Source organism: Aquarana catesbeiana, linkage group LG05 (genome assembly GCF_042186555.1).
Source record: "Aquarana catesbeiana isolate 2022-GZ linkage group LG05, ASM4218655v1, whole genome shotgun sequence".
NCBI classification, from domain to species: Eukaryota; Metazoa; Chordata; class Amphibia; order Anura; family Ranidae; genus Aquarana; species Aquarana catesbeiana.
The window spans coordinates 165,981,496-166,005,913 of NC_133328.1; the positions used below are offsets into that span (position 1 = coordinate 165,981,496).

General features: G+C 45.2%; 1 non-coding gene across 1 annotated transcript; it reads left to right on the plus strand.

The window, feature by feature from the left end:
* The first annotated feature begins 5,634 nt into the window (after positions 1-5,634).
* TRNAE-UUC (transfer RNA glutamic acid (anticodon UUC)) lies at positions 5,635-5,706 on the plus strand. Its single transcript has one exon. It is a non-coding gene; the product is annotated as a tRNA-Glu (tRNA).
* Positions 5,707-24,418: the final 18,712 nt, after the last annotated feature.

A 24,418-nucleotide genomic window follows, 5' to 3' on the forward strand; every position in this document is an offset into this window, starting at 1 on the left:
GCTGACATCCGTTGCTCCATAGAACTGTATGGAGCGTCCGTTAAGGTCTGCCTAAACAACTGACGATGGCCGGTTGGCAAGTGGTTAAATGTGTGGTGTCCTCTGAACAGCAATCCACATTCAGGTCGCTCTTCAGAGGGCATTTGACAGGTGGTAAGGAGGTGTTATATTGCCTCCTCACCACCTGTTTAAACACCACGTTAACGTTATATACACATATTTGATCTCTGTGTGCTGTGCAAGTTTTAAACCCCTTACACTGTTAGTAAAATGTTGGTAAATGTTAGTAAAATGTTGTCACACTCTGATTTCTTCACAGAGCACACCACTTCCTTTTTCTCTGCTGGCTGAATGTGAGCTGGGGGGCAGGCTCAGGTCCTGGCTCTTTTAGGTGGAGGGGGCCCAGTCATGCAAGCTGTATGGGGCCCCCATGATTTCTAACAGCGGCCCTGGGTGTGGGCGAATGGTCCTGAAAGCAGACAGTGCATGTCATATTAGGAGGAGTGGCTGCATATGTGCAGCTGTGCGTTCTAATCATTTTCAATGGACTGCCTGCATGCAGCACCTGGAAGTTACAAATACTGCCAAAACGGCCCCTTCATGCTATATGGACCTCATCACCCTTGTAAACACAGCCATACAGACAGAAAAAACGAATACATATAAAACAGCACTAATTAATTATCCGTGAGCATTTTAATATGCACTATCCCTTTAACCTAAGTGCTGTAACTAAAAGTGTCTGTGCTCCTAAAGCCAGCAATAGACAGTTCAAATCTCGGCCCATTCAGCAAAGACCAGCCGAAATTCTAACCATGTATGGGCAGGCTTTGTACGGGCTGGGTACAACCACCCCGTCTGATTTTTCATGTGATTATTGCCAGCCAGTGGGTCAGGATGAGTGGCAGGCAACCAGCATTTTATATGAAGGCCAACAATAGTCATCCTTGTGCCCATGTCATGTTCACTTAATTCATTGTCCCTGGCACAAGAGTTTTGAACTTTTCTCTCTATAATTTGATGTTATACAAAAGAAAAATATATGAAATGTAGGTGAAGGTGCTAAATCTAATTCCTCTCTTTTTTTTATTGAAGATGTACGCGGTATTTACTGCAGAGATGGCTCAAATGGCAGGCCTGACGACCATCACATTGAGACGCTGCCAAAAAGCGACATTCAAATTGAGACTCCACCGGAGTGCGACCTAGACATGGCCACACCAGAATGTGACCTGGGCATGGCGACTCCACCAGAGTGCGACCTGGACATGGCGACTCCACCAGAGTGCGACCTGGACATGGCCACTCCACCAGAGTGCGACCTGGACATGGCCACACCAGAATGCGACCTGGACATGGCCACACCAGAATGCGACCTGGACATGGCGCCTCCACCAGAATGCGACCTGGACATGGCGCCTCCACCAGAGTGCGACCTGGACATGGCGCCTCCACCAGAGGGCGACCTGGACATGGCCACTCCACCAGAGGGCGACCAAGACATGGCCACTCCACCAGAGTGCGACCAAGACATGGCCACTCCACCAGAGTGCCACCTAGACATGGCCACTCCACCAGAGAGCCACCTAGACATGGCCACTCCACCAGAGTGCCACCTAGACATGGCCACTCCACCAGAGTGCCACCTAGACATGGCCACTCCACCAGAGTGCCACCTAGACATGGCCACTCCACCAGAGTGCCACCTAGACATGGCCACTCCACCAGAGTGCCACCTAGACATGGCCACTCCACCAGAGTGCGATTTCCACAAGGAGACTCCACCAAAACGTAGTGATCGCTCTCTGCTGCCCCAAGAAAGCGACATTGACACAGAGACGCCACGAAAAAGTGTCAGTCTATGTCAGAAAGCAAAAAAGAAAGAAATTCAAAGACCAGAAATGTCATCAGCCCCCCATGCAGAAGAATCCTCGATCATTACAGAACCGGACAAAAGAAAAAGAAAGAGAAAGAAAAACAAAAATAGAAAAAATAAAGGACAGTATGAGTGCAGCCTAGACATGGCCACTCCAGCAGAGTGCGGCCTAGACATGGCCGCTCCACCAGAGGGCGGCCAAGACATGGCCGCTCCACCAGAGGGCGACCAAGACATGGCCGCTCCACCAGAGGGCGACCAAGACATGGCCGCTCCACTAGAGTGCGACCAAGACATGGCCGCTCCACCAGAGAGCGACCTAGACATGGCCGCTCCACCAGAGAGCGACCTAGACATGGCCGCTCCACCAGAGAGCGACCTAGACATGGCCGCTCCACCAGAGAGCGACCTAGACATGGCCGCTCCACCAGAGAGCGACCTAGACATGGGCGCTCCACCAGAGAGCGACCTAGACATGGCCGCTCCACCAGAGTGCGACCTTGACATGGCCGCTCCACCAGAGAGCGATCTAGACATGGCCGCTACACCAGAGAGCGACCTAGACATGGCCGCTACACCAGAGAGCGACCTAGACATGGCCGCTACAGCAGAGAGCGACCTAGACATGGCCCCTCCAGCAGAGTGTGACCTAGACATGGCCACTCCACCAGAGTGTGACCTAGACATGGCCACTCCACCAGAGGGCGACATTCACAAGGAGTTTCCACCAGATTTCAACTGGCAGACCTACTTTAAGTGCTACAGAAAACATCGTGTTCGCTTTATGCTTCCTTCAGAAACTGATGATGACACGGAGACTCCACTGAGTCTCACTAATACTCAACAAAAACATAGTGTCCTCGTTCAGAAAGCATTAAAGAAACCCTGTCAGCAGGGGACTCCATCAAAACGTCGTAAACGCTCTATGCTTCCTCCAGAAAGCGACGTTGACACTGTGACTCCACTAAAAAGTTGCCTTCGCCGTCAGCAAACAAATAAGAAGGAAATTCAAAAACCAGAAGTGCCATCAGCCCCCCCCTGCAGAAGAACCCTCAAACATGAAAGACAGAAGAAAAAGAACCAGAAAAAGAACCAAAAATAGAAATTCCTTTTCTGCATGTGTGAGATGGCCTGACTGTGAGGGGAGATTGGAGGCCGGTAGACTTTTTTTTCTATCAATGTAGTTGGACAAAGAAGATAATTGGCTTTTCCCTAGAAGAAGATTCAACAAAAAGTCTGAGGAACCCTCCTAGGGACCAGGTACAGCTGTACCAACACAGGTCCCTACACTGGTGGCGGCTGCCATTCCAGTAACCGGAGGGTCCTCCCATCAGCCCTCTATTTCCCTTTCTGCTGCTTCTGAATCCCCAACTATCAATGTAGCTGGACAAATAAGACAATAGGCTGTTCTCAGAAGAAGACTCAACAAAAAGTCTGAGGAACCCTCCTAGGGACCAGGTACGGCTGTACCAACACAGGTTCCTACACTGGTGGCGGCTGCCACTCCAGTACCCGGAGGGTCTTCCCATCAGCCCACCATTTTCGTTTATGGAGCTTCGGAATCACCAACTATCAATGTAGCTGGACAAAAAAGCCAATTGGCTGTTCCTAGAAGAAGACTCAACAAAAAGTCTGAGGAACCCTCCCAAGGACCAGGTACGGCTGTACCAACATACATCCCTACACTGGTGGCGGCTGCCAGTAATCTGAGGGTCTTCCCATCAGCCCTTTATTTACCTTTCTGCAGCGTCTGCAGAAGCTTTAAGGTTCAACAATACACCGGCCAAACATAATCACCTGTAAAAAAGTACCTGAGATGTTGGTGGTAAACAGCCTGCTAAGCATGGGGGGAACCAAACCAAGTCCTCCAAAAGTTGCCAAAAGTGTAAATGTAGACATTAAGCTTTAAGGTTAATCAAAAAATATCACATTCTAAAGGGAAAGGCAGAACAAGGGGGGGGGGGGTATGGAAGAGGGAAAGAGGGAGGAAAAGGGGGGAGGGAAGGTTGGAGGAAGAAGGGGGTGAGGGTTGGGGGGAACCCCCACACCCCTTCCTTACCCCCCAAACTCCCCTCCCCGCCTTTCCTCCCTCTCTCCCTCTTCCATACTCCCCCTCCCCCTTGTTATACCTTTCCCTTTAGAATGTGATATTTTTGATTAACCTTAAAGCTTAAGGTCTACAGTTACACTCTTGGCAACTTTTGGATATGAGGTAGCATTTGGAGGACTCGGTTTGCTTCCCCCCGGGCCTAGCAGGCTGTTTACCACCAACATCTCAGACACTTTTTTACAGGTGATTATGTTTGATCGATGTATTGTCGATCGACATTAAGTAATTGATTATGTTGTGAAGTTTGGAGGCTGGTAGGCTTTTGAGGCATGTGTTGGACCGGCTATGAGGGGAGGTTGGAACTCTTTTTGTCTTCAGAGATGGGAGGAGTCTTTCCAGATGGGAGGAGTCTTTCTTTAGGTTTTCTCTGCTGGAGAAATGAGAACTCTTCCCGCCAGTGAGGTCCTTTATGTAGAAGTCCAAGGACTCACTCACATGGGGTGTATGAATCTGTACCCTGTGTGGGGGCTATGTTTACCCCATGCGGGTGCAGTTGCGCGGATGCACCTTGGGTGCATTCGGGGCCGTGCACTGGCACCCACACAGATGTCACATTGGGTAAAGCTGCTGCACCCCAGTTGACAGCAATGGGACTGCCTACACGGGATGCTGGGACCTAGACATAGCCCCTCCACCAGAGTGCGACCTAGACATGGCTCCTCCATCAGAGTGCAACCTAGACATGGCCCCTCCACCAGAGTGCGACTTCCACAAGATGACTCCACCAGAGTTCAACTGGGAGATCTGCTTTAAGTTCTACAAAAAACATCGTGTTTGCTTTATGCTACCTTCAGAAAGTGATGATGACACTGAGACTCCACTGAGTCTCACTGAAACTCAACAAAAACATGGCGTCCTCTTTCAGAAAGCATTAAAGAAATCCTGTCAGCAGGGGACTCCATCAAAACGTTGTAAACGCTCTATGCTTCCTCAAGAAAGCGACGTTGACATGGAGACTCCAGTAAAAAGTTGCTTTCGCTGTCGGAAAACAAATAAGAAGGAAATTCAAAAAACCAGAAGTGTCATCAGCCGCCCCTACAGAAGAACCCTCAAACATGACAGCACTGGACAGAAGAAAAAGAACCAGAAAAAGAAACAAAAATAGAAATTCCTTTTCTGCAGGTGTGCGATGGACTGGCTGTAAGGGGAGGTTGTAGGCCAGTAGACTTTTCTCTTTTCTGCAGGCGTGTGTTAGACCGGCTGTGAGGGCAGGTTGGAGGCCGGTAGACTTTTTTCTTTTCTATCAATGTAGTTGGGCAAGAAGATAATTGGCTTTATCTTAGAAGAAGATTCAACAAAAAGTCTGAGGAACCCTCCTAGGGACCTTTACGGCTGTACCAACACATGTCCCTACACTGGTGGCGGCTGCCACTCCAGTAACCGGAGGGTCCTCCCATCAGGCCCCCATTTTTGATTTTAGAGCTTCTGAATCACCATCGATGTAGCTGGACAAACAAGACAATTGGCTGTTCCTAGAAGACTCAACAAAAAGTCTGAGGAACCCTCCCAAGGACCAGGTACAGCTGTACCAACACAGGTCCCTACACTGGTGGCGGCTGGCGCTGGAGTTTGCATGTTCTCCCTGTGCTTGCGTGGGTTTCCTCCGGGTACTCTGGTTTCCTCCCACACTACAAAGACATGTTACCTTGCGTTGGTGGTGCAGTGGTGAGCATAGCTGCCTTTCAAGCAGCTGACCCGGGTTCGATTCCCGGCCAACGCCATCTCCAATACTTGGAGTCCTCAGAGAGAAAAGCGCTATACAAGGTCAATGCGCAGTATATACTGTATTAGCAGTGGAATAAAGGATAATAGTGGATAAAGTAAATAGATATATAGGACAGTGGATATATAGTATATATAGTACATATCATCAACAGCTGAGTAACTGTGGAGAGATAGGAGCTGGCAATTAGCCGACAGGTGAGCGGCCAGCCCTGAGAAGGAGGGGCTGAGCCCAGCCCTGATAAGTACCATATATCACATTAGTGACACTGCACTGCTCTGATGACAGAGAGCAGTGTTTTTTTTCTTCACTTTTTTAGTGTGTAGTATAGTACACAGCACTGTACTACACACTCTCCTCTCACAGCAATCTGTGAGAGGGGAGACTTGACAGGCTGCAGCCGACAACCTGTGTTTACATTGGGATCACTGTAATTAGGCCAATCACAGCAGCCCTGTACCCCAATCTGTGATTTCTGTAGGTGGATTCAAACACGCTTGGGACAAACATAGTAAATCTATACTCTGACAAACAAATAAAAAAAATGCATGGAACAGACTCGATGGACAACTTGGTCTTTTTTCTGTTGTCACTCTTCTATGTTTAAGTCATTTTGTCATTTTGGTCACTGTGAGTTGTTTTTGTAAATGACTCCGATATGCTGTCCATTGTCAAACCAAATCTTACCAATGCTGGATTCTTTGACTGATTATTTCTATCAGAGGCAAGTATCAGTGACACATTGCTCCAAAGAAACAGGCTAGTTTTAGTTGCAGTGTTTTGAGGGTTATGCAGAGCTGTATTTCCCATAATGGTGCCCATGGGCCACAACCTAGGGCAGCAGAGTTGGAGAGCATTACCAACCCTCAACATTTACAAATTCTCATGAGATTACCCTCTTCTAACAACCTTTGGATATGTGTGGCTGAATTTAACAAGAAAATTGTAGGGCCAAGGGGGATCTAGAGAGGGGTCCGAAAGTTCTCTATGGATTAAGAAACAAGACACCTCCTCTCCTTTCTCTTGTTTAGTGGTCTGTACAGTTGAAAACTAGCTCTGCATATAACACAGACAGTTGATTTCTTCAACACATATTCTAGCATTAGTTTTCTTTAACCACTTCCCGCCCGGCCTATAGCAGAATGACGGCCGGGCGGTGGTTTAGTTATCCTGACTGGGCATCTTATGACGTCCAGCAGGATAACATGCCGGCGCTCGGCCACGGGGGGTCGCTGGTGCTGTGTGTCAGTCTGACACACCGCATCTCCGATCGTGGTATGGAGCCTCTGACGGAGGCTTCTTACCATGTGATCAGCTGTGACCAATCACAGCTGAGCATCGCGTGAACCAGGAAGTGCTGGTAAATGTCTTTCCTCGGTTCACGTTGACAGGGAGAGCAATCAGCAGCTCTCCCTGTTGGGGGGGGGGGGTCTGTGCTGATAATTAGAACATTGATTATCAGCACAGCCCCCATCAGATGTGCCCATAAGCTGCCAATCAGTGCCCATAAGCTGCCAATCAGTGCCCATCAGCTGCCAGTCTGTGCCCCATCAACAATGCCTGTCAGTGTCAAAAGTGCCAATCAGTGCCCATAACAGTGCCAATCAGTGCTCATAAATATGCCAATCAGTGCCCCATCAGTAATGCCTGTCAGTGCCCTTCAGATGCCAATCAGTAATGTAGGTCAGTAGCTCCTCATCAGTGCTGCCTATCCAGTGCCATTTATCTGCCCATCAGTGTCACCTCATCAGTATCCGTCAGCGAAGAAGAAAACTAAATTTTATAACAGAAACAAAGAAAAACTTTTTTTTCCCAAAATTTCAGTCTTTTTTTAGTTTGTTTAGCAAAAAATAAAAGCACCAGTGATCAAATACCACCAAAAGAAAGCTCTATTTGTGGGAAGAAAATTCAAAAAATTTCGTTTGGGTACATGTTGTATGACCGCGCAATTGTCATTCAAAGTGTGAAAGCGCTGAAAGCTGAAAATTTTCCTGGGTAGAAAGGGGCGAAAGTGCCTGTTATTGAAGTGGTTAATAAAATAATGACATGATAGAATGAGCAGAGCCTAGGACAGAATTGTCCTGGGCTAAAAAGGACTTCAGGTTTATGTATGAAAATGTGCTAAAGAAAATTTTTCCCTCATTGCATCCATTCAGCTTCCAAACATAATATCTTGAGTTTGTGGTTAGAAAATGAAACAATGATTCTAAATAGTTGCCACGGGCAACAAAAAGTTACTTGTTAGAACACTTTTAATTTAAAGTCGAACTAAACCCACCTAAACTTTAAAGCAAGGAAGCTGCCATGTTAGCCTTTGTTTGATTAGCAGTTGCCATAGTGCTGCACGTGATCAGTTATGACACCAGCCATTTGATGGTTTTGCAAAGCAAATGTGACAGTTATCATTCAGGGCATGCCTTGGAACAGTTAAATTGTAGGGATTAGTTGAGCTGTAAGCCCCTTAGGACCTGTATTAACAGGTTTCAGTTAGAAAATGCAGAGTAGATGCTTCTGAGATTGTTCAGAATTCATTGCAGATGCAGTTGAGCTGCATTTGAACAGCCTCAGTTGCTGTTGCATTCCTATAGACTTGTATAAGAGATAAGCAATTCTCAAATGAACAAAAGCCTGTCGAAATTTTACTCTGCAAGGTTCCTCCATACGATGTATAAACAGGGCTTTTTTTCAGCAGGAACTAGGGGGAACTCAGTTCCACCACCTCTGGCATCAGGTCTTCTACTCCCTGCTCACCACTATCACTTGGTAACACTGAAGTCTAGCTTCTGCGTTTACAAGTGATAGCTTATCTCCCAGTAGCTCCCATAGGTCAGATCTCCTGCACAGATCCCACTGAGTGCCTGACAGGGACAAGGGAGATACAGAACAGGTGCCCAGGGTTCAGTGCAGTCATAGGCAGGAGAGGGTGCATGGTAGGCTGCACCCTCTGTGGTCTCCATTGTTTCCCTGGCGACCAGTTACTGATGCTCCTACTGCATGATCCCCCTTGCAAGTGACTATAGTATAGTATGCTGGGAGATACTACAGCCGGATAGGTGTTTCAGCTTAATATTGCAACAAAGGTAAGACATATGACAGATGGTGAAGCTTTTAAAGAGGGGGGAGAAGATGAGGGCAGTGGAGAGAGGGGGTTGTATGCAGAGGGAAGAGCTACTATTTGATGCCATTTGGTAGGTATGTGTGTGTGGTTGGCATGGTTGAGTTCCTGCACCTATTCACTGAGAAAAAAAGCCCTGTGTATAAACAAGGGCAAGGATAAATCCAAGGAAAAAAACAAGCTTAAAGCGGAGTTTCACCCTAAAGTGGAACTTCTGCTCATCGGATTCCTCCCCCCCTCTGGTGCCACAATTGCCACCTTCCAGGGGAGAGGGGGGTGCAGATACCTGTCTAATACAGGTATCTGCACCCACATCCGGTCATAGATAGCCGCAGAATAGCCGCAGATACCCGCCCCCCCATTGTGTTCTGGGAAACACTCAGTTTCCAAAACACAACGGGGACCAGTGAAGACGCGCAGCGCGACTTGCGCATGCGCAGTAGGGAACCGGGCAGTGAAGCCGCAACGCTTCACTTCCTGATACCCTGACTGAGGATGGCGGTGGGGGCAGCCGAGAGACGAGCGATCGATCGGCTTCGGCTGCCGACATCGCTGGACCCTGGGTCAGGTAAGTGTCCATTTATTAAAAGTCAGCAGCTGCAGTATGTGTAGCTGTTGGCTTTTAATATTTTTTTTTTTTTAAGGTGGAGCTCAGCTTTAACTTACCGACCAGCCCGCAGACAACCAAATAACCTGTCTAACAGTATGCGTTAAAAGCAGCAGTTTAGTCTGCACACATTTGCAAATGCATGCGTAAGCCACAGAGCCTCATTAAGGCACCCTGGTATCTGTGGTACCTAACACTAACTTATAAGCATCCACACAGTGGAGGCATATGCATTCTGATAGATAGGTGAGAGTAGGTGGACTGAAGGGGAGCCACCCCTTCTTAATGGTACAGGGGCACACTGAACACCCATCATATAGCACAATGGCTGCAAACGTGTCAGTACGTTGCCTGACAAAAAAACATGACAGTGATACAAAAAAGACGCCACTTGACCCCATCTATAGCTGGCTATCGCAGTAAGAAGCATTGGAAGGCTAACAACAGGTATCCCTTTCATGACTAAGCCTATTTCTGACATTTGGTGTTTACAAGTTAAAATCCGTATTTTTTGCTAGAAAATTACTTAGAGCCCCCAAACATTATATACAGTGGGAATGGAAAGTATTCAGACCCCCTTAAATTTTTCACTCTTTGTTATATTTTGCACCCGTTTGCTAAAATCATTTAAGTTCATTTTTGTCCTCATTAATGTACACACAGCACCCCATATTGACAGAAAAACACAGAATTGTTGACATTTTTTCAGATTTATTAAAAAAGAAAAACTGAAATATCACATGGTCCTAAGTATTCAGACCCTTTGCTCAGTATTTAGTAGAAGCACCCTTTTAATCTAATACAGCCATGAGTCTTTTTGGGAAAGATGCAACAAGTTTTTCACATCTGGATTTGGGGATCCTCTGCCATTCCTCCTTGCAGATCCTTTCCAGTTCTGTCAGGTTGGATGGTAAACGTTGGTGGACAGCCATTTTTAGGTCTCTCCAGAGATGCTCAATTGGGTTTAAGTCAGGGCTCTGGCTGGGCCATTCAAGAACAGTCACGGAGTTGTTGTGAAGCCACTCCTTCGTTATTTTAGCTGTGTGCTTAGGGTCATTATCTTGTTGGAAGGTAAACCTTCGGCCCAGTCTGAGGTCCTGAGCACTCTGGAGAAGGTTTTCATCCAGGATATCCCTGTACTTGGCCACATTCATCTTTCCCTCGATTGCAACCAGTCGTCCTGTCCCTGCAGCTCAAAAACACCCCTACAGCATGATGCTGCCACCACCATGCTTAACTGTTGGGACTGTATTGGACAGGTGATGAGCAGTGCTTGATTTTCTCCACACATACAGCTTAGAATTAAGGCCACAAAGTTCTATCTTGGTCTCATCAGACCAGAGAATCTTATTTCTCACCATCTTGGAGTCCTTCAGGTGTTTTTTTTTAGCAAACTCCATGTGGGCTTTCATGTGTCTTGCACTTAGGAGAGGCTTTCGTCGGGCCACTCTGCCATAAAGCCCCGACTGGTGAAGGGCTGCAGTGATGGTTGACTTTCTACAACTTTCTCTCATCTCCCGACTGCATCTGTGGAGCTCAGCCACAGTGATCTTTGGGTTCTACTTTACCTCTCTCACCAAGACTCTTCTCCCCCGATAGCTCAGTTTGGCCGGACGGCCAGCTTTAGGAAGGGTTCTGGTCGTCCCAAATGTCTTCCATTTAAGGATTATGGAGACCACTGTGCTCTTAGGAACCTTAAGTGCAGCAGAAATTTGTGACCTTGGCCAGATCTGTGCCTTGCCACAATTCTGTCTCTGAGCTCTTCAGGCAGTTCCTTTGACCTCATGATTCTCATTTGCGACATGCACTGTGAGCTGTAAGGTCTTATATAGACAGGTGTGTGGCTTTCCTAATCAAGTCCAATTAGTATAATCAAACACAGCTGGACTCAAATGAAGGTGTAGAACCATCTCAAGGATGATCAGAAGAAATGGACAGCACCTGAGTTAAATATATGAGTGTCACAGCAAAGGGTTTGAATACTTAGGATCATGTGATATTTCAGTTTTTCTTTTTTAATAAATCTGCAAAAATGTTAACAATTCTGTGTTTTTCTGTCAATATGGGGTGCTGTGTGTACATTAATGAGGAAAAAAAATTAACTTAAATGATTTTAGCAAATGGCTGCAATATAACAAAGAGCGAAAAATTTAAGGGGGTCTGAATACTTTCTGTCCCCACTGTATATTTTTTTAGCACAGAATCTAGAGAATAAAATGGCGATTGTTGCAATATTTTATGTCACACGGTATTTGTGCAGCGTTTTTTTAAACGCAACTTTTTGGGAAAAGGGAGACTTTCATGAATTTTTAAAAAATGAAACAGTAAAGTTAGCCCAATTTTTTTGTATAATGTGAAAGATGATGCTACGCCGAGTAAATAGATACCAAATATGTCACGCTTTATAACTGCATGCACTCGTGGAATGGCGACAAACTACAGTACCTAAGAATCTCCATAGGCGACGCTTTAAATTTACGGTTACCAGGTTAGAGTTACAGAGGAGGTCTGGGGCTAGAATTATTGCTCTCGCTGTGACGATCGCGGAGATATCTCACATGTGTGATTTGAACACCGTTTACATATGCGGGCATGACTTCCGTATGTGTTTTCTTTGCTGCACAAGCTCGTGGGGACGGCGGCGCTTTAAAAATTTTTTTTTATTATTATTAATTTTTATATTATTAAATTGTGTTTAAAGAAAAAAAAAAAATTGATCACTTTTATTGCTGTCACAAGGAATGTAAACATCCCTTGTGACAGTAATAGGTGGTGACAGGTACTCTTTATGGAGGGATCGGGGGTCTAGACCCCCGATCCCTTCTTTGCACTTCAAAGTATTCAGACTGCCGTTTTCGGCGAATCTGAATACTGTATATTTTTTTAAAACCGGCGCCATTGGCGGCTGAGTAAACAGGAAGTGACATTGTGACGTCGCTTCTGTGTTTACAATCAGGAGACTGGAACGAAGCCGTTTCCGGTTTTGTGCCAGTCTGTCCCTAGCCGCCGGAAGAGGCGGATCGATGATTGGAACTCCAGGTGGGACGGAAGCCCCGTTCAGAGCGACGGGAGGTGGCGGGAGGGGGGGATGTCCCCTCCCTCTCCTCCGGGATAACAGCCCAGTGGCTTTTTTAGATATCTAGATACAATCTTAGGAAAATATAGTGTCAGGAATGCAAGAAAGATTATTATCTTCCATTAGCTTGCCTCTTTGAAGGGGATTCTAGCATGTAAGCAGGAGATTTTTGTAATGACATGCAGTCTTTCTCTGGGTAAGTATACTTACTAGCTAGTGTGAATTGTTGTGGTTTAAAGGCATGTGCACTACAGGTTAGACTGGCAGAACAACTTGTAATGCCGCGTACACACGACCGGTTTTGCCGTCAGAATAAACTCCGAAGGTTTCTCCGATGGAACTTTGACGGAATTCCATTCAAGCGGTCTTGCCTACACACGGTCAAACCAAAGTCCGACCGTCAAGAACGTGGTGACGTACAACACTTACGACGGGACTAGAAAAAGGAAGTTCAATAGCCAGTAGCCAATAGCTTCCGTCTCGTACTAGCTTCAGAGCATGCGTCGCTTTTGGTCCGCCGAAACAGCATACAGAAGATCGGTTTTCCCAATAGGAATTGGTTCCATCAGAAATATTTAGAACATGTTCCGTGTCTAGGTCCGTCAGAATTTTCGGGAAAAAAAAATCTGATGAGACCTACACACGATCGGAATAGACAATGAAAAGCTTCCGTCTGACTTTTCTGTCGGACATTCCGCTCGTGTGTACGCGGCTTTAGGAACATGGCATGTCTGGAGTAGCCGTGGGAGAAGGTCACAGCAGATGGAGTCATTTTGCTAATGAAAAAGGAGCTATACATGTAATACTGAATGGAAATTAAGAGTAAAAACAGATCATTATTCCAGGCTGCCCTGGGCTGTGATAATTTAACATTTCATCTTCACACATTAAGAATATCCAGATTATAGAACCCCAGCAGAAGTACAGTCTCTGTACTAAGAAATCCACAAAAACTAGCTTTTTAGTACTTTTTCAGTAATAATGTTATATTTCACAGATACAGTTATATCCATATTTTGTCTTTTTCCTATCTTTGATGGACTTTTCCAGTTATTTCTTTTTGCTTAACAAAAAAAACATTCTCAACATTTCTTTTTATTGTAATACATGCAGGTATTATTTTAACAGCTTTTCTCTGAAATCTGCAAACCATGTGAGCATACGTCATCTTCTTCCATTTCTTGGCGAGGGGGGGCAGCAACCTGTAGATCGCCATCTACCAGTAGATCGTGGACCAGTGACTGGTAAATTGCGGTTTGGGCTTGATGACCCACCATTTTAGAGCATCAAACAGAATGCAATGTAGAGGGACTACTTGTAAAGTTGGAGCTGTAGTAGGGAGCACGAGCTGCATAAGCCGATGCCTCCTCTGTTATGCTGGCTCCTGTCCCATGTGGAGTTATACCAACTGCACCTCATCTCTTATCCTGGCTCCCGGTCTCCAGAGCAGTTCCAGCAGCAGGAAAGAAGAGATCTTCAGGTCATTGTAAAGAAATAAACTAGGCACAATAGTATAGGGCTGCTTTCATACTGATGTGCTGCGGTTTACCCATACCACGGGTGCAGTGCAGTGTACCTGCAGCTTTCCTGCGGGTTAGCTGGGCTTAGCCATAGGCTTTTATTATATCCTGTGGGTTTGGTGCACCTTCTGAATGAAGGAGTTTTGGTGTGCTTTCTGAAAGCATACCACACCTGCAGGATATAATAGAAGTCTATGGAAAAGCGCAACTAACCCAGGAAAGTCGCAGATGCACTGCGCTGCACCCACAGTTTAGGTAAACTGCGGCACATCAGTGTGAAAGCATCTTTATAGGGGGCTCAGAACAGTAAGGGTTAATTTACATTTGCAGTTTGGTAGGTGGTAAAACCACATAGTTAAAGCGGTTGTAACCCTTAAAAAAAAGAAAAAATCCTGTTCCCTTATGGCCAACGCTGTTTTTTTAAATGATTTTTTATGTATATTGCCGGGATCTGGCAATACATTACAGCCGTGAGCAATTTTTAATGACATTTTTTACTTTAGAAATGTCATTTTTCTGCAGTACTTTTCTAAACATAGGAAAAATGTGCAACAGGCAGACTAAGGGGACCCCCCCAGGCACGATGTTTAAATGTATATTTTATTTTTATTGTTTCACTTTAAGCATTTTTAAGATCACTGCTCCTGAAAAAACGTCAGTTTTAAAAACTTTTTTTCACATTGATACAGGGGGCAGTACCAGGGTCCCCAAACACTTTTTATGGCAATAACTTGCATATAAGCCTTTAAAATGAGCACTTTTGATTTTTTACATTCGTGTCCCATAGACTTTAATGGCTTTCGCATGTTTGCACAAATTTTTTGTCTGTTCGCAAGTTCTGGTGCGAACTGAACCGAGGGTTGTTCGGCTCATCCCTATTATCTGTCAGTACCTTTGATATGCATACGCTTGTTCTGGGTCAGTAATTCGTTTAGCAGTAGTGCAGCTTTAAGGATACTGGCCTGTAATGGTCACATTCCAAAACAAGGCATCAGCATAGAGAACACTCTGTGACTGGAGGAATGGGCCGTCACGTGACTTTGAAGGGTTATATAACTGCGCTTGCTTCCCCGCACGCCGCCATTTTTCTTTTTTTTTTTGGAATGAATGAATGGTACGTTACTTGCTTCAGGTTCCTGAACATTGCTGGGCTTTATAGATGAATAAACTGGCATCCGGTTACAGCTTAGATCTACTAGACTGACCTGGTTGTTCACATTGTATGCCTCGTCATATGCTGTCCTCCAGCGGTATATCTCCGGTTTACCATACACATCTAAAGGGATTGCCCGGCTTCTGGGATTTTCGTCCTCGGTGAACTTTTCGTGAATCATTTCCACAGTCTTAAAGTGCACAGTTTTACCTGCAAAGCTTGATATAGACACACAAAGAAAACAATATGTCACTTGCATGTCTGCATTTTTACCCAGCACACTGTAATGCGCTCCAATGCATAGATCTGAATTAGGTATCATATTGTGAGACTTCAATAAACAGAAAAAGAACCAAAAAAACGAATCATTGTGATGTGTAATAATGCACACCAGCACACGGGTTCTTGCAAGCGCCCTGCTGTGAACGAGCCCTTGCTAATAAAAAGGAAATGCACTAAACTGCATGCATTTTAACAATATATTGGGGCTGATTAACTAAAGGCAAATAGACTGTGCAATTTGCAAGAGCAGCTGCTCCAGAGCTTAGTAAATGGGGGGAAGCTCTGCTGACTTTCATCTTCCTATCATCTGCACACAAAAATATATATTTACAGTGTCTCTCAAAAGTGAGAACCGTTTTGTAAATATTTTATTATATCTTTTCATGTGACAACACTGGGTCCATATTGGGTCCAAAGTGTCAATATTTTGTGTGGCCACCATTATTTTCCAGCACTGCCTTAACCCTCTTGGGCATGGAGTTCACCAGAGCTTCACAGGTTGCCACTGGAGTCCTCTTCCACTCCTCCACGACGACTTCATGGTTCCAGTAATCCATGTCCTTAGTCTGCTTGTCTTCAGACTTCTCCTCAGTCTTCCCAAGGGAATGGGGGGCTTCAGTAACCAAAACTGCAGTGTTTATCCTTATGACACATCACAGGAAGCACCTCCATTGTTAACAGAGTACAGAATTAAAATTAGACTTAGGAAACTTAACATTAATAAATCACTGGGACCAGATGGCTTGCATCCGAGGGTACTTAGGGAACTCAGTCAATAATTGCCAGACCATTGTTCCTAATTTTTACTGACAGTCTACTGACTGGAATGGTACCAGCTGATTGGAGGAAAGCCAATGTAGCACCAATATTTAAAAAGGGCCCAAAATACATCCCTGGGAATTACAGACCAGTTAGCCTAACATCAATAGTATGCAAGCTCTTGGAGGGGATGATAAGGGACTATATAAAGTAAGAAAAATAAGAATGCAATCTATATACTGGGGAGAGAACCTCTGGGGGAATCTAGGATGGAAAAGGACCTGGGGGTCCTAGTAGATGACAGGCTCAGCAATGGCATGCAATGCCAAGCTGCTGCTAACAAAGCAAACAGAATATTGGCATACATTAAAAAGGGGATCAACTCCAGAGATAAAACAATCATTCTCCCACTCTACAAGACTCTGGTCCGGCCGCACCTAGAGTATGCTGTCCAGTTCTGGGCACCAGTCCTTAGGAAGGATGTACTGGAAATGGAGCGAGTACAAAGAAGGGCAACAGAGCTAATAAAGGGAGGATATTAGTTATGAGGAAAGGTTGCGAGCATTGAACTTATTTTCTCTGGAGAAGAGACGCTTGAGAGGGGATATGGTTTCAATTTATAAATATAGTACTGGTGACCCCACAATAAGGATAAAACTTTTTTGCGGAAGAGAGTTTAACAAGACACGTGGCCACTCATTAAAATGAGAAGAAAAGAGGTTTAACCTTAAACTACGTAGAGGGTCCTTTACTGTAAGAGCAGCAAGAATGTGGAATTCCCTTCCACAGACGGTGGTCTCATCATCAGCATCAATAGTTTAAAAAAAAACTTTTAGATAAGCACCTGAACGACTGCAACATACAGGGATATACAATGTAATACTGACATATAATCACACACATAGGTTAGACTTGATGGACTTGTGTCTGTTTTCAACCTCACCTACTATGTAACTATATTAGTCAGTGACATCACCAGCGCATGAACTGTGCTCTCAATGGACGGCATACTCGAGTGAGCAGCGCACTGTTTGTTTAATAAAATAAGTATGTCATAATGTGCTAGTAAGCGATGAATACTGGTTCATTATGCCATCACATTGAAGGGGGGCCGGAAGCTTTTTTTTTTTTTTTTTTTCTGAATTTATTACCGCTTTAACTTTTCCCTTCTTAATCAAAAAGTATGGCTTTAGATATACTTTAAAAATGGATGGAAACACTTATAACACGTACACACGATCGGACATTGATCAGACATTTCGACAACAAAATCCATGGATTTTTTCCGACGGATGTTGGCTCAAACTTGTCGTGCATACACACGGTCACACAAAGTTAGTCGGAAATTGCGAACGTCAAGAGCGCGGTTATGTACAACACATACGACGAGCCGATAAAAATGAAGTTCACTAGCCAGTGCTACTTTTCTGCTTGATTCCGAGCATGTGTGGAACTTTGTGTATCGGAATGGTGTACACACGATCGGAATTTCCGACAACAGATTTTGTTGTCGGAAAATTTGAGAACCATATCTCAAATTTTGTGTGACGGAAATTCCTATGGAAAATGTCCGATGGAGCCTACACACGGTGTGAATTTCCGACAGCAAGCTCCTATCAAACATTTTCCGTCGGAAAATACTATTGTGTGTAGGGGGCATTGCAAAATACCCAGTAAAGTGATTGTCCTTAGATATTACACAGAGATTAAACAAATCCTCCAACATGAGTTGTTCATCTGCAGTATCCTCTTCTCTACATCCGTTCAAAGCACAGACTTTATACAGTTTGCCTGAGTTTTCGGAAGGGGGGGGGGAGATCTAACGTTACATTCTGCAGGGCTGATTGGAGTGAAGGGAACCCCCCCCCCCGTCACACAGAAACAGAACAAATTACTGGCTGTGTGCTGGAGCTTTCTACCTCTTGGTGTCAGGAAAACTTGTTGGAAGTAACTCATGCTGATAGAGGAACAAAGCAGCAGACAGACATGACACTTAGGGCTCTGAATTGAGACAAGTACACACTATAGAGCAGGGGTGTAAAACTCAAGTTCATTGAGGGCAGCATCAGCATTATGGTTGCCCTCAAAGGGCCAGTGGTATCTGTAAGATTATATAAATTTATCAAGGGCTTTTTTTTCTCAGACAATAGGTGCAGGAACTAAAACCGCCCCCCCCCCCCCCCCACCCGCCGAACCGAATTGAGGGATGAGTGCAGCCAAATTGCACAGTAGGAGGGGGATATTAAAGGGGTAATAAATACCAGGAGTATGTTATGTGTTGGGTTTAGAGATGCGCTGTGTACAGAGTGCACAGTTCAGGGGTGTGCTGTGTACAGAGTGCACAGTTCAGGGGTGTGCTGTGTACAGAGTGCACAGTTCAGGGGTGTGCTGTGTACAGAGTGCACAGTTCAGGGGTGTGCTGTGTACAGAGTGCACAGTTCAGGGGTGTGCTGTGTACAGAGTGCACAATTCAGGGGTGTGCTGTGTACAGAGTGCACAATTCAGGGGTGTGCTGTGTACAGAGTGCACAGTTCAGGGGTGTGCTGTGTGCAGAGTGCACAGTTCAGGGGTGTGCTGTGTGCAGGGTTGAGGAGTGTGCTACATACAGAGTACAGGGTTTAGGGTTGTGCTGTGTACAGTATGCAAGGTTAAACTCTTTTACAGGCTGTCCACATCTCATTTCCACCGCTCCTTGGCTCTGACCTCTGTACCACTCTCCCCAAATCCCCACCTTTTGCACATATCTACTTCAACAGCCCTCATCTGTACCCCCATCACACATTGCGCCTGCATCTCCCTTGTCCCTTTCGTGAGTGCAGGGGAAGCAGGGATCTGTGAGAGCTGCCGAGAGGAAAACTGTCCTTGTAAACACAGTGGGAAAGAAAGTGAACTGTTCATTTAACTATGGAACTGTGATTGTACAAAATACAGATTTATTGATAAAAGAACATTCCCATTTACCTTTGATCTGTCTTATGATTTGGCGTCTTTAAGATGCTCTTTTCTACTTCCATGGTATGCAGCTGAAGATATAACAAAGTAAACGTGTATAAAAAGATGATTATTTGTATCAGAGACCTAAGAAGTAAATGTTTATGCTGGGAGCTTGCTGCCAGAATTGTTGGCACACACTTTTTTAATGCAAATTATTTTTGATCATATCTGTAAAACTGGCTATATACATTACAACCTGATTGCACCATCTCCTTACTGAATCCAGGTAATCAGAAGAATGTACAATGAAATTGTAACAAATAAAGGTCTATATATAAAAATAAAAGTCTCAAGCAGCCATCTGTCAAGAATAATTTAGTATTTTTGTCTAATATGTTAATTTCCTATGATTGTCAACTCCATCTAGTGCCCATTAATGTGGTTTTGTCCTGCAATACTTCAGTCATGAAAATACAGCATTCTGGAAACTAGATGGAGCTGACAGTCATTAGAAATTAACATATTACACAAAAATACAGGATTGGATGTGACAGCAATTTTTTTTTTATATATAAATAGACCCCATGGTGTCCGCTTTACACATCTTATACCTGTAAGCGTTAAGCTCCATTCGCTTGGGTGTCTAGCCAAGCTACAAAGGCCAGCGGCAAGAATCTACTGATTCCTGTGGCTGGGATTAACAGCTGTGTGTGGATAGCAGGAGCCGCTGAGCCCATACACTGTAATGACAGGCTGGCTGTTGGCCGCAGGTATTTGTGACTGTTCGCAGAGCCAGCAATCACCGCAGTGCGTCCAGCTGAGATCACCACAGATAATCGCTGAGCGTTTATGATTGATCGATCAACCCTCAATGTGTCAGGAAACCAATCATAAATCTAATTTATCTGTTTTGATAGATCATTTAAAACTGAAGTTTAGGTCTGATTTCCTTGTATAGTAAAATTGTTCCTGTATGAAGAAATGTAAGTATGCATATCTCATACCTGATTGATTCCTCTGTAAGCTGCAAATTACTGTAGCAGTTGCCATTACTACAGTGCAGTGGCGGCTGGTGCTCAATTTTTGGGGGGTGCAAACAAACTGAAAAATTCTGAAGAAAAAACAAATTGCAGCCTCACTGTGCCCATCAAACGCAGCCACTGTGCCCCATCAAACGCAGCCACTGTGCCCCATCAAACGCAGCCACTGTGCCCATCAAACGCAGCCACTGTGCCCCATCAAACGCAGCCACTGTGCCCCATCAAACGCAGCCACTGTCCCTCATCAAACACAGCCACTGTGCCCATCAAACGCAGTCACTGTGCCCCATCAAACGCAGCCACTGTGCCCCATCAAACGCAGCCACTGTGCCCATCAAACGCAGTCACTGTGCCCCATCAAACGCAGCCACTGTGCCCCATCAAACGCAGCCACTGTGCCCCATCAAACGCAGCCACTGTCCCTCATCAAACGCAGCCACTGTCCCTCATCAAACGCAGCCACTGTCCCTCATCAAACGCAGCCACTGTCCCCCATCAAAGCAGCCACTGTGCCCCATCAAACGCAGCCACTGTGCCCCATCAAACGCAGCCACTGTGCCCCATCAAACGCAGCCACTGTGCCCCATCAAACGCAGCCACTGTGCCCCATCAAACGCAGCCACTGTCCCCCATCAAACGCAGCCACTGTCCCCCATCAAACGCAGCCACTGTCCCCCATCAAACGCAGCCACTGTCCCCCATCAAACGCAGCCACTGTGCCCCATCAAACGCAGCCACTGTGCCCCTTCAAACGCAGCCACTGTGCCCATCAAATAGGGCCACTGTGCCCCATCAAATAGGGCCACTGTGCCCTATCAAATAGGGCCACTGTGCCCCATCAAATAGGGCCACTGTGCCCCATCAAATAGGGCCACTGTGCCCCATCAAATGCTCAAATGCGGTTTGAGGTGCAAGTATATGCTCGCCATCTGCCCGGCACTTCCCCTGTCTCGGTGGTGGGTCAGGCATGCGGGTGACGTTGCCAACAAAACCTGGGGAATTCCCAGGAAAAAATCCAAGCCTACTTACTACCAGCTCGCAGACAACCAATTGACGTGTCTAACAGTATGCGTTAAAAACAGGGGTTTAGTACGCACACATTTGCAAACGCATGCGTAAGCCACAGAGCCACGTCACAGCACCCTGATATCTGTGGTCCTAACACTAAAATTTGAGTGTCCCCACAGTGGAGGCACATGCATTCTAATGGATAAGTGAGGGCAGGTGGACTGAAGGGAGCCCACCCCTTCTTAAAGGTATAGGAGCACACCAAACACCCAGCAGATAGCACAATGGCTGCAAAGGTGTTGGTGCGTTGCTGGACCAATACACACACCAACGTGATCACAAAAAACTTGCCACCACCCTCATTTATAGCTGGCGATCGCAGTAAGTGGCATCGGAAGGCTACAAACAGATACCAACAAAACCTGGGGAATGCCCAGGAAAAAATTCAAGCCTACTTACCACCAGCTCGCAGACAACCAATTGACCTAACAGTATGCGTTAAAAACCAGGTGACGGTGGCGAGTGGTGGGACCTTGCAACGGGTCAGACAGCAGCTCCTGTGTCCTCCATGTGTCTCCTCCCCTCTTCCTGATAGGCGTCCAATCACAGCGCCTGTCCTTTCAGCCATTCAGGTGCCTGGTAACAGACCCACGCACCTGATTGGCAGAGAGGCGGTTTAGTGTTAGGAAAGAGAATATTCAGAGGGGGAGAGAGGGGGCGGCGGCTCCCGTGCGCCCTTAATGGACACACCGCTACTGCTACAGTGATAGCAGCATTCTGCATAGTGAGGGATGCTTGCTGGGTACTACCAACATCCTGAGAATGCCTTGTATCAATGAATACAAGATATTTTCTGATTGGACATTGGAATGCGGGGCAGTGATGTCCCGATCTTAACCTCATCCAATCAGAGAAAACCTTAATGAAAAAAAAATGGCATTGCCAAGAGGGTGACCCCCTGTGGTTACTAAGCAGAACTGCAACCGCACAACACGACACAAGTTTGCTGTGATCACTGTGGTAGCAACAACAACTACTACAGTGATTTGCAGATTACACAGGGATCTGTCAGGTATGGGATATGTATATTTATGTTGTTCCAAACTGAACCATTGTAACTATGTAATACAATTCATACCTAAACTTCAGCTTTAAATTAAAAAATTATTGATCATTTCAGTTGATTGCAAAATGCAGAACAATACAGTGGGGATTATTTACTAAAGGCAAATCCACTTTGCACTACAAGTGCACTGCAAGTTCACTTGGAAGTGCACTTAGAAGTGCAGTCGCTGTAGATCTGAGGGGTAGATGCAAGGAAAATAAAAAACAGCATTTTTGCTTGTACATGATTGGATGATAAAATCAGCAGAGCTTCCCCTCAGATCTAAAGCGACTGCACTTGCAGTGCACTTGTAGTGCAAGGTGGATTTGCCTTTAGTAAATCAACTCCAGTGTGTTGCAGCAGTTGATGAAAGATCACTTAAAAGATCACTGTAATTCTTACTGCCAAATTTTCTAATCCAATTTCACAAGAATGCTGCAAAAGGAGAGAGACTCCCCTCTGTGGATATGTAATGACTAATCCAAAGCTTTTACAGCAGTGGTGCCCAGATCTATTAGAAGAAGGTATTCCTCTTTTGCTATCATCCATCTATAACTGAAATATCTATGGGTAAACGCAGCCTTTCATACTGGTGTGGGCTGAACCAGCCGCATACACAAACCTTGGATCTGTTTATCATCTGACAGCAAGCAATGACATTACTGTAGAAGAGCAGAGATACAGTTTAAAGGTCAAATATTGGATTTGCAAGAACAAAGTGACACAAATCCTTGCAAGAGATGATGTCTTACGTGTGATCTCCGGCTGGCTGGAATTAGCAGGGCAGCTCTGTGTTCTATGAAGAGAGTTTGTTGTTTCTGTATCCTGGAGATTGTCCATGTCGCCTACCAGAGCAGCAACAACAAGCTGCTGTACCTTACAAGTGGATGGATAGGATTAATCACCCTTTCACAGCAAAGAGCGAATGGGAATGGAGAACATTCTAAAAGTTTTAATACGTTATTGCTGGATTTAGAAGTTGTAAATAAGCCCTGTCTGTAAAGAAAATATTTTATATTTTATTTTAATAAATTACTTATTGTAATAATAACAAATGAATTAATATTAATACATACATTAATTTATTACTATATCAATAAATGCAATAATAAACTAATGTAATTAATACATTTATTTAATACATATATTTTTTTTTTAATACTTTAATCTTCTAATGCCACTACCTTCCTTTTATACATCTGGCATTACTGAGTCAGATGCCTGGGCCCCCCCTCTTCAAGCTGTGGTTTCATCCACTAATCCTAGGACCTGGTAAGGGCCCGAGGAGGGAACCACAGTGCACAGGGGGGGGGAACGGGTATCTGACACTCCAGGAGGTGTTGGAATCTTTCAGCCACTGTGGCTCTGCCAGGGGCGGACTGACAACTCATGGGGCCCCCCGGACTCTAAGGGATCATGGGGCCCCCAGGTTTAAAGATGGCCACCACAAAGCAGCCATCTTTCTGATGCAACATTAATGCAGCACGGCCTTTGTAGAGGGGCACCTAGCTTGGTGACATGAAGGGTGGCAGGAAACTTAAAGCTGGTGACCCAATAAATGTACTGGAAGCCTCTCATGGGCAGTGCCCCCCTAACAGCATGGGCTCTGAAGGTGCGGCACTGTAAGTCGGACTTTCAGAGTGTATGCGCTGATGAAGTCATCAGCTGCATGCATTCTGAATATCTCCTAAACGGTGTAAGTTTAGGAGATATTCACAGTACCTGCAGGTAAGCCTTTTTAGGAGATATTCACAGTACCTATAGGTGGCTTAACTGTAGGTACAAGTGGTAGTACACTTAACACCACTCAGATTTTTTACAAATGTTTTTTTTTTTTACAATGTTTAATTTTTTTTTAATCAAATTTTTAAATTTAATCATTTTCATTTTTTTAAACATTTTTTTCACAACTCTGTTGGGGGGGGGTCTTTGGTGAGATATCAGGGGTCTAAACAGACGTCTCACTTTTGAGACAGAGCAGGTACTGAGGACACAGATTCCCCAGTCCCTTTCTCTGCAGCCTCAGTTGCACTGAAAAAGAGGGACTACTGCCCATTCATAAACTGAAGCATAGTAAACATGGTTTACTATGCTCAGTTCTGAATGAATA